This window comes from Daucus carota, chromosome 3, assembly GCF_001625215.2.
Source record: "Daucus carota subsp. sativus chromosome 3, DH1 v3.0, whole genome shotgun sequence".
In the NCBI taxonomy this organism is placed as follows: Eukaryota; Viridiplantae; Streptophyta; class Magnoliopsida; order Apiales; family Apiaceae; genus Daucus; species Daucus carota.
The window spans coordinates 19,485,930-19,497,826 of NC_030383.2; positions in this window are offsets into that span (position 1 = coordinate 19,485,930).

Sequence of the window (11,897 nt, forward strand, 5' to 3'; positions counted from 1 at the left end):
AAACAACTTGTAGCTTCAGTTTCGGTTGTTTAAAATTAGAATCAACTTGTAATTTTATTCTTGACTCGTTTAAGCCTGTAAACAACTTGTTGCTTCATTATGGCTAGATTGAAGTTGGAAACAACTTGTAGCTTCATTCTAGACTCGTTTGAATTTGAAAACAACTTGTAGCTTCATTTTCGGTTGTTTAAAATTAGAATCAACTTTTAGTTTCATTCTTGACTCGTTGGAGTCCGGAAACAACTTGTTGCTTCATTATTCGCTAGATTGAAATTGGAAACAACTTGTAGCTTCATTCCAGACTCGTTTGAAGTTGAAAACAACTTGTAGCTTCATTTTCGGTTGTTTAAAATTAGAATCAACTTGTAGTTTCATTCTTGACTCGTTTAAACATGTAAACAACTTGTTGCTTCATTACTGGCTAGATTGAAGTTGGAGACAACTTGTAGCTTCATTCTATACTCGTTTGAAGTTGACACCAACTTCTAGCTTCGTTTTCAGATGTTACAAATTAGAATCAACTTATAGTTTCATTCTTGACTCGTTTAAGCCTATAAACAACTTGTTGCTTCATTATTGGCTAGATTGAAGTTGGAAACAACTTGTAGCTTCATTCCAGACTTGTTTGAATTTAAAAACAACTTGTAGCTTCATTTCCGGTTGTTTAAAATTAGAATCAACTTTTAGTTTCATTCTTGACTCGTTTAAACCTGTAAACAACTTGTTGCTTCATTATTGGCTAGATTGAAGTTGGAAACAACTTGGAGTTTCATTCCAGACTCGTTTGAAGTTTAAAACAACTTGTAGCTTCATTTTCGGTTGTTTAAAATTAGAATCAACTTGTAGTTTCATTCTTGACCCGTTTGAGCCCGGAAACAACTTGTTGCTTCATTATTGGCTAGATTGAAGTTGGAAACAACTTGTAACTTCATTCCAGACTCGTTTGAAGTTGAAAACAACTTGTAGCTTCAGTTTCGGTTGTTTAAAATTAGAATCAACTTGTAATTTTATTCTTGACTCGTTTAAGCCTGTAAACAACTTGTTGCTTCATTATGGCCAGATTGAAGTTGGAAACAACTTGTAGCTTCATTCTAGACTCGTTTGAATTTGAAAACAACTTGTAGCTTCATTTTCGGTTGTTTAAAATTAGAATCAACTTTTAGTTTCATTCTTGACTCGTTGGAGTCCGGAAACAACTTGTTGCTTCATTATTCGCTAGATTGAAATTGGAAACAACTTGTAGCTTCATTCCAGACTCGTTTGAAGTTGAAAACAACTTGTAGCTTCATTTTCGGTTGTTTAAAATTAGAATCAACTTGTAGTTTCATTCTTGACTCGTTTAAACATGTAAACAACTTGTTGCTTCATTACTGGCTAGATTGAAGTTGGAGACAACTTGTAGCTTCATTCTATACTCGTTTGAAGTTGACACCAACTTCTAGCTTCGTTTTCAGATGTTACAAATTAGAATCAACTTATAGTTTCATTCTTGACTCGTTTAAGCCTATAAACAACTTGTTGCTTCATTATTGGCTAGATTGAAGTTGGAAACAACTTGTAGCTTCATTCCAGACTTGTTTGAATTTAAAAACAACTTGTAGCTTCATTTCCGGTTGTTTAAAATTAGAATCAACTTTTAGTTTCATTCTTGACTCGTTTAAACCTGTAAACAACTTGTTGCTTCATTATTGGCTAGATTGAAGTTGGAAACAACTTGGAGTTTCATTCCAGACTCGTTTGAAGTTTAAAACAACTTGTAGCTTCATTTTCGGTTGTTTAAAATTAGAATCAACTTGTAGTTTCATTCTTGACCCGTTTGAGCCCGGAAACAACTTGTTGCTTCATTATTGGCTAGATTGAAGTTGGAAACAACTTGTAACTTCATTCCAGACTCGTTTGAAGTTGAAAACAACTTGTAGCTTCAGTTTCGGTTGTTTAAAATTAGAATCAACTTGTAATTTTATTCTTGACTCGTTTAAGCCTGTAAACAACTTGTTGCTTCATTATGGCTAGATTGAAGTTGGAAACAACTTGTAGCTTCATTCTAGACTCGTTTGAATTTGAAAACAACTTGTAGCTTCATTTTCGGTTGTTTAAAATTAGAATCAACTTTTAGTTTCATTCTTGACTCGTTGGAGTCCGGAAACAACTTGTTGCTTCATTATTCGCTAGATTGAAATTGGAAACAACTTGTAGCTTCATTCCAGACTCGTTTGAAGTTGAAAACAACTTGTAGCTTCATTTTTGGTTGTTTAAAATTAGAATGAACTTGTAGTTTCATTCTTGACTCGTTTGAGCCTGGAAACAACTTGCTGCTTCATTATTGGCTAGTTTGAAGTTGGAAACAACTTGTAGCTCCATTCCAAACTCGTTTGAAGTTGAAAACAACTTGTAGCTTCGTTTTCGGTTGTTAAAATTAGAATCAACTTATAGTTTCATTCTTGATTCGTTTAAGCCTGTAAACAGCTTGTTTCTTCATTATTGTCTAGATTGAAGTTTGAAAAACTTGTAGCTTCATTCCAGACTCGTTTGAAGTCGAAAACAACTTGTAGCTTCATTTTTGGTTGTTTAAAATTAGAATGAACTTGTAGTTTCATTCTTGACTCGTTTGAGCCTGGAAACAACTTGCTGCTTCATTATTGGCTAGTTTGAAGTTGGAAACAACTTGTAGCTTCATTCCAGACTCGTTTGAAGTTGAAAACAACTTGTAGCTTCATTTTCGGTTGTTTAAAATTGGAATCAACTTGAAGTTTCATTCTTGACTCGTTTGAGCCCGGAAACAACTTGCTGCTTCATTATTGGCTAGTTTGAAGTTGGAAACAACTTGTAGCTTCATTCCAGACTTGTTTGAAGTTGAAAACAACTTGTAGCTTCATTTTCGGTTGTTTAAAATTAGAATCAACTTGTAGTTTCATTCTTGACTCGTTTAAACATGTAAACAACTTGTTGCTTCATTACTGGCTAGATTGAAGTTGGAGACAACTTGTAGCTTCATTCTACACTCGTTTGAAGTTGACACCAACTTCTAGCTTCGTTTTCAGATGTTACAAATTAGAATCAACTTATAGTTTCATTCTTGATTCGTTTAAGCCTATAACAGCTTGTTTCTTCATAATTGTCTAGATTGAAGTTTGAAAAACTTGTAGCTTCATTCCAGACTCGTTTGAAGTCGAAAACAACTTGTAGCTTCATTTTTGGTTGTTTAAAATTAGAATGAACTTGTAGTTTCATTCTTGACTCGTTTGAGCCTGGAAACAACTTGCTGCTTCATTATTGGCAAGTTTGAAGTTGGAAACAACTTGTAGCTTCATTCCAGACTCGTTTGAAGTTAAAAACAACTTGTAGCTTCATTTTCGGTTGTTTAAAATTGGAATCAACTTGAAGTTTAATTCTTGACTCGTTTGAGCCCGGAAACAACTTGCTGCTTCATTATTGGCTAGTTTGAAGTTGGAAACAACTTGTAGCTTCATTCAAGACTCGTTTGAAGTTGAAAACAACTTGTAGCTTCATTTTCGGTTGTTTAAAATTAGAATCAACTTGTAGTTTCATTCTTGACTCGTTTAAACATGTAAACAACTTGTTGCTTCATTACTGGCTAGATTGAAGTTGGAGACAACTTGTAGCTTCATTCTATACTCGTTTGAAGTTGACACCAACTTCTAGCTTCGTTTTCAGATGTTACAAATTAGAATCAACTTATAGTTTCATTCTTGACTCGTTTTAGCCTATAAACAACTTGTTGCTTCATTATTGGCTAGATTGAAGTTGGAAACAACTTGTAGCTTCATTCCAGACTTGTTTGAATTTAAAAACAACTTGTAGCTTCATTTCCGGTTGCTTAAAATTAGAATCAACTTTTAGTTTCATTCTTGACTCGTTTAAACCTGTAAACAACTTGTTGCTTCATTATTGGCTAGATTGAAGTTGGAAACAACTTGGAGTTTCATTCCAGACTCGTTTGAAGTTTAAAACAACTTGTAGCTTCATTTTCGGTTGTTTAAAATTAGAATCAACTTGTAGTTTCATTCTTGACCCGTTTGAGCCCGGAAACAACTTGGTGCTTCATTATTGGCTAGATTGAAGTTGGAAACAACTTGTAACTTCATTCCAGACTCGTTTGAAGTTGGAAACAACTTGTAGCTTCAGTTTCGGTTGTTTAAAATTAGAATCAACTTGTAATTTTATTCTTGACTCGTTTGAGCCTGGAAACAACTTGCTGCTTCATTATTGGCAAGTTTGAAGTTGGAAACAACTTGTAGCTTCATTCCAGACTCGTTTGAAGTTAAAAACAACTTGTAGCTTCATTTTCGGTTGTTTAAAATTGGAATCAACTTGAAGTTTAATTCTTGACTCGTTTGAGCCCGGAAACAACTTGCTGCTTCATTATTGGCTAGTTTGAAGTTGGAAACAACTTGTAGCTTCATTCCAGACTCGTTTGAAGTTGAAAACAACTTGTAGCTTCATTTTCGGTTGTTTAAAATTAGAATCAACTTGTAGTTTCATTCTTGACTCGTTTAAACATGTAAACAACTTGTTGCTTCATTACTGGCTAGATTGAAGTTGGAGACAACTTGTAGCTTCATTCTATAATCGTTTGAAGTTGACACCAACTTCTAGCTTCGTTTTCAGATGTTACAAATTAGAATCAACTTATAGTTTCATTCTTGACTCGTTTAAGCCTATAAACAACTTGTTGCTTCATTATTGGCTAGATTGAAGTTGGAAACAACTTGTAGCTTCATTCCAGACTTGTTTGAATTTAAAAACAACTTGTAGCTTCATTTCCGGTTGTTTAAAATTAGAATCAACTTTTAGTTTCATTCTTGACTCGTTTAAACCTGTAAACAACTTGTTGCTTCATTATTGGCTAGATTGAAGTTGGAAACAACTTGGAGTTTCATTCCAGACTCGTTTGAAGTTTAAAACAACTTGTAGCTTCATTTTCGGTTGTTTAAAATTAGAATCAACTTGTAGTTTCATTCTTGACCCGTTTGAGCCCGGAAACAACTTGTTGCTTCATTATTGGCTAGATTGAAGTTGGAAACAACTTGTAACTTCATTCCAGACTCGTTTGAAGTTGAAAACAACTTGTAGCTTCAGTTTCGGTTGTTTAAAATTAGAATCAACTTGTAATTTTATTCTTGACTCGTTTAAGCCTGTAAACAACTTGTTGCTTCATTATTGGCTAGATTGAAGTTGGAAACAACTTGTAGCTTCATTCTAGACTCGTTTGAATTTGAAAACAACTTGTAGCTTCATTTTCGGTTGTTTAAAATTAGAATCAACTTTTAGTTTCATTCTTGACTCGTTGGAGTCCGGAAACAACTTGTTGCTTCATTATTCGCTAGATTGAAATTGGAAACAACTTGTAGCTTCATTCCAGACTCGTTTGAAGTTGAAAACAACTTGTAGCTTCATTTTTGGTTGTTTAAAATTAGAATGAACTTGTAGTTTCATTCTTGACTCGTTTGAGCCTGGAAACAACTTGCTGCTTCATTATTGGCTAGTTTGAAGTTGGAAACAACTTGTAGCTTCATTCCAGACTCGTTTGAAGTTGAAAACAACTTGTAGCTTCATTTGCGGTTGTTTAAAATTGGAATCAACTTGAAGTTTCATTCTTGACTCGTTTGAGCCCGGAAACAACTTGCTGCTTCATTATTGGCTAGTTTGAAGTTGGAAACAACTTGTAGCTTTATTCCAGACTCGTTTGAAGTTGAAAACAACTTGTAGCTTCATTTTCGGTTGTTTAAAATTAGAATCAACTTGTAGTTTCATTCTTGACTCGTTTAAACATGTAAACAACTTGTTGCTTCATTACTGGCTAGATTGAAGTTGGAGACAACTTGTAGCTTCATTCTACACTCGTTTGAAGTTGACACCAACTTCTAGCTTCGTTTTCAGATGTTACAAATTAGAATCAACTTATAGTTTCATTCTTGATTCGTTTAAGCCTGTAAACAGCTTGTTTCTTCATAATTGTCTAGATTGAAGTTTGAAAAACTTGTAGCTTCATTCCAGACTCGTTTGAAGTCGAAAACAACTTGTAGCTTCATTTTTGGTTGTTTAAAATTAGAATCAACTTGTAGTTTCATTCTTGACTCGTTTGAGCTTGGAAACAACTTGCTGCTTCATTATTGGCAAGTTTGAAGTTGGAAACAACTTGTAGCTTCATTCCAGACTCGTTTGAAGTTGAAAACAACTTGTAGCTTCATTTTCGGTTGTCTAAAATTGGAATCAACTTGAAGTTTAATTCTTGACTCGTTTGAGCCCGAAAACAACTTGTTGCTTCATTATTGGCTAGTTTGAAGTTGGAAACAACTTGTAGCTTCATTCCAGACTCGTTTGAAGTTAAAAACAACTTGTAGCTTCATTTTCGGTTGTTTAAAATTAGAATCAACTTGTAGTTTCATTCTTGACTCATTTAAACATGTAAACAACTTGTTGCTTCATTACTGGCTAGATTGAAGTTGGAGACAACTTGTAGCTTCATTCTATACTCGTTTGAAGTTGACACCAACTTCTAGCTTCGTTTTCAGATGTTACAAATTAGAATCAACTTATAGTTTCATTCTTGACTCGTTTAAGCCTATAAACAACTTGTTGATTCATTATTGGCTAGATTGAAGTTGGAAACAACTTGTAGCTTCATTCCAGACTTGTTTGAAGTTAAAAAGAACTTGTAGCTTCATTTCTGGTTGTTTAAAATTAGAATCAACTTTTAGTTTCATTCTTGACTCGTTTAAACCTGTAAACAACTTGTTGCTTCATTATTGACTAGATTGAAGTTGGAAACAACTTGGAGTTTCATTCCAGACTCGTTTGAAGTTTAAAACAACTTGTAGCTTCATTTTCGGTTGTTTAAAATTAGAATCAACTTGTAGTTTCATTCTTGACCCGTTTGAGCCCGGAAACAACTTGTTGCTTCATTATTGGCTAGATTGAAGTTGGAAACAACTTGTAACTTCATTCCAGACTCGTTTGAAGTTGAAAACAACTTGTAGCTTCATTTTCGGTTGTTTAAAATTAGAATCAACTTGTAATTTTATTCTTGACTCGTTTAAGCCTGTAAACAACTTGTTGCTTCATTATTGGCTAGATTAAAGTTGGAAACAACTTGTAGCTTCATTCTAGACTCGTTTGAATTTGAAAACAACTTGTAGCTTCATTTTCGGTTGTTTAAAATTAGAATCAACTTTTAGTTTCATTCTTGACTCGTTGGAGTCCGGAAACAACTTGTTGCTTCATTATTCGCTAGATTGAAATTGGAAATAACTTGTAGCTTCATTCCAGACTCGTTTGAAGTTGAAAACAAATTGTAGCTTCATTTTCGGTTGTTTAAAATTAAAATCAACTTGTAGTTTCATTCTTGACTCGTTTAAGCATGTAAACAACTTGTTGCTTCATCATTGGCTAGATTGAAGTTGGAAACAACTTGTAGCTCCATTCCAAACTCGTTTGAAGTTGAAAACAACTTGTAGCTTCGTTTTCGGTTGTTAAAATTAGAATCAACTTATAGTTTCATTCTTGATTCGTTTAAGCCTGTAAACAGCTTGTTTCTTCATAATTGTCTAGATTGAAGTTTGAAAAACTTGTAGCTTCATTCCAGACTCGTTTGAAGTCGAAAACAACTTGTAGCTTCATTTTTGGTTGTTTAAAATTAGAATAAACTTGTAGTTTCATTCTTGACTCGTTTGAGCCGGGAAACAACTTGCTGCTTCATTATTGGCAGGTTTGAAGTTGGAAACAACTTGTAGCTTCATTCCAGACTCGTTTGAAGTTGAAAACAACTTGTAGCTTCATTTTCGGTTGTCTAAAATTGGAATCAACTTGAAGTTTAATTCTTGACTCGTTTGAGCCCGAAAACAACTTGCTGCTTCATTATTGGCTAGTTTGAAGTTGGAAACAACTTGTAGCTTCATTCCAGACTCGTTTGAAGTTAAAAATAACTTGTAGCTTCATTTTCGGTTGTTTAAAATTAGAATCAACTTGTAGTTTCATTCTTGACTCGTTTAAACATGTAAACAACTTGTTGCTTCATTACTGGCTAGATTGAAGTTGGAGACAACTTGTAGCTTCATTCTATACTCGTTTGAAGTTGACACCAACTTCTAGCTTCGTTTTCAGATGTTACAAATTAGAATCAACTTATAGTTTCATTCTTGACTCGTTTAAGCCTATAAACAACTTGTTGATTCATTATTGGCTAGATTGAAGTTGGAAACAACTTGTAGCTTCATTCCAGACTTGTTTGAAGTTAAAAAGAACTTGTAGCTTCATTTCCGGTTGTTTAAAATTAGAATCAACTTTTAGTTTCATTCTTGACTCGTTTAAACCTGTAAACAACTTGTTGCTTCATTATTGACTAGATTGAAGTTGGAAACAACTTGGAGTTTCATTCCAGACTCGTTTGAAGTTTAAAACAACTTGTAGCTTCATTTTCGGTTGTTTAAAATTAGAATCAACTTGTAGTTTCATTCTTGACCCGTTTGAGCCCGGAAACAACTTGTTGCTTCATTATTGGCTAGATTGATGTTGGAAACAACTTGTAACTTCATTCCAGACTCGTTTGAAGTTGAAAACAACTTGTAGCTTCATTTTCGGTTGTTTAAAATTAGAATCAACTTGTAATTTTATTCTTGACTCGTTTAAGCATGTAAACAACTTGTTGCTTCATTATTGGCTAGATTGAAGTTGGAAACAACTTGTAGCTTCATTCTAGACTCGTTTGAATTTGAAAACAACTTGTAGCTTCATTTTCGGTTGTTTAAAATTAGAATCAACTTTTAGTTTCATTCTTGACTCGTTGGAGTCCGGAAACAACTTGTTGCTTCATTATTCGCTAGATAGAAATTGGAAACAACTTGTAGCTTCATTCCAGACTCGTTTGAAGTTGAAAACAAATTGTAGCTTCATTTTCGGTTGTTTAAAATTAAAATCAACTTGTAGTTTCATTCTTGACTCGTTTAAGCATGTAAACAACTTGTTGCTTCATCATTGGCTAGATTGAAGTTGGAAACAACTTGTAGCTCCATTCCAAACTCGTTTGAAGTTGAAAACAACTTGTAGCTTCGTTTTCGGTTGTTAAAATTAGAATCAACTTATAGTTTCATTCTTGATTCGTTTAAGCCTGTAAACAGCTTGTTTCTTCATTATTGTCTAGATTGAAGTTTGAAAAACTTGTAGCTTCATTCCAGACTCGTTTGAAGTTGAAAACAAATTGTAGCTTCATTTTTGGTTGTTTAAAATTAGAATGAACTTGGAGTTTCATTCTTGACTCGTTTGAGCCTGGAAACAACTTGCTGCTTCATTATTGGCTAGTTTGAAGTTGGAAACAACTTGTAGCTTCATTCCAGACTCGTTTGAAGTTGAAAACAACTTGTAGCTTCATTTTCGGTTGTTTAAAATTGGAATCAACTTGAAGTTTCATTCTTGACTCGTTTGAGCCCGGAAACAACTTGCTGCTTCATTATTGGCTAGTTTGAAGTTGGAAACAACTTGTAGCTTCATTCCAGACTCATTTGAAGTTGAAAACAACTTGTAGCTTCATTTTCGGTTGTTTAAAATTAGAATCAACTTGTAGTTTCATTCTTGACTCGTTTAAACATGTAAACAACTTGTTGCTTCATTACTGGCTAGATTGAAGTTGGAGACAACTTGTAGTTTCATTCTATACTCGTTTGAAGTTGACACCAACTTCTAGCTTCGTTTTCAGATGTTACAAATTAGAATCAACTTATAGTTTCATTCTTGATTCGTTTAAGCCTGTAAACAGCTTGTTTCTTCATAATTGTCTAGATTGAAGTTTGAAAAACTTGTAGCTTCATTCCAGACTCGTTTGAAGTCGAAAAGAACTTGTAGCTTCATTTTTGGTTGTTTAAAATTAGAATCAACTTGTAGTTTCATTCTTGACTCGTTTGAGCCTGGAAACAACTTGCTGCTTCATTATTGGCAAGTTTGAAGTTGGAAACAACTTGTAGCTTCATTCCAGTCTCGTTTGAAGTTGAAAACAACTTGTAGCTTCATTTTCGGTTGTTTAAAATTGGAATCAACTTGAAGTTTAATTCTTGACTCGTTTGAGCCCGAAAACAACTTGCTGCTTCATTATTGGCTAGTTTGAAGTTGGAAACAACTTGTAGCTTCATTCCAGACTCGTTTGAAGTTGAAAACAACTTGTAGCTTTATTTTCGGTTGTTTAAAATTAGAATCAACTTGTAATTTTATTCTTGACTCGTTTAAGTCTGTAAACAACTTGTTGCTTCATTATTGGCTAGATTGAAGTTGGAAACAATTTGTAGCTTCATTCTAGACTCGTTTGAATTTGAAAACAACTTGTAGCTTCATTTTCGGTTGTTTAAAATTAGAATCAACTTTTAGTTTCATTCTTGACTCGTTGGAGTCCGGAAACAACTTGTTGCTTCATTATTCGCTAGATTGAAATTGGAAACTACTTGTAGCTTCATTCCAGACTCGTTTGAAGTTGAAAACAAATTGTAGCTTCATTTTCGGTTGTTTAAAATTAAAATCAATTTGTAGTTTCATTCTTGACTCGTTTAAGCATGTAAACAACTTGTTGCTTCATCATTGGCTAGATTGAAGTTGGAAACAACTTGTAGCTCCATTCCAAACTCGTTTGAAGTTGAAAACAACTTCTAGCTTCGTTTTCGGTTGTTAAAATTAGAATCAACTTATAGTTTCATTCTTGATTCGTTTAAGCCTGTAAACAGCTTGTTTCTTCATTATTGTCTAGATTGAAGTTTGAAAAACTTGTAGCTTCATTCCAGACTCGTTTGAAGTCGAAAACAACTTGTAGCTTCATTTTTGGTTGTTTAAAATTAGAATGAACTTGTAGTTTCATTCTTGACTCGTTTGAGCCTGGAAACAACTTGCTGCTTCATTATTGGCTAGTTTGAAGTTGGAAACAACTTGTAGCTTCATTCCAGACTCGTTTGAAGTTGAAAATAACTTGTAGCTTCATTTTCGGTTGTTTAAAATTAGAATCAACTTGTAGTTTCATTCTTGACTCGTTTAAACATGTAAACAACTTGTTGCTTCATTACTGGCTAGATTGAAGTTGGAGACAACTTGTAGCTTCATTCTATACTCGTTTGAAGTTGACACCAACTTCTAGCTTCGTTTTCAGATGTTACAAATTAGAATCAACTTATAGTTTCATTCTTGATTCGTTTAAGCCTGTAAACACCTTGTTTCTTCATAATTGTCTAGATTGAAGTTTGAAAAACTTTTAGCTTCATTCCAGACTCGTTTGAAGTCGAAAACAACTTGTAGCTTCATTTTTGGTTGTTTAAAATTAGAATCAACTTGTAGTTTCATTCTTGACTCGTTTGAGCCTGGAAACAACTTGCTGCTTCATTATTGGCAAGTTGGAAGTTGGAAACAACTTGTAGCTTCATTCCAGACTCGTTTGAAGTTGAAAACAACTTGTAGCTTCATTTTCGGTTGTTTAAAATTGGAATCAACTTGAAGTTTAATTCTTGACTCGTTTGAGCCCGGAAACAAGTTGCTGCTTCATTATTGGCTAGTTTGAAGTTGGAAACAACTTGTATCTTCATTCCAGACTCGTTTGAAGTTGAAAACAACTGGTAGCTTCATTTTCGGTTGTTTAAAATTAGAATCAACTTGTAGTTTCATTCTTGACTCGTTTAAACATGTAAACAACTTGTTGCTTCATTACTGGCTAGATTGAAGTTGGTGACAACTTGTAGCTTCATTCTATACTCATTTGAAGTTGACACCAACTTCTAGCTTCGTTTTCAGATGTTACAAATTAGAATCAACTTATAGTTTCATTCTTGACTCGTTTAAGCCTTTAAACAACTTGTTGATTCATTATTGGCTAGATTGAAGTTGGAAACAACTTGTAGCTTCATTCCAGACTT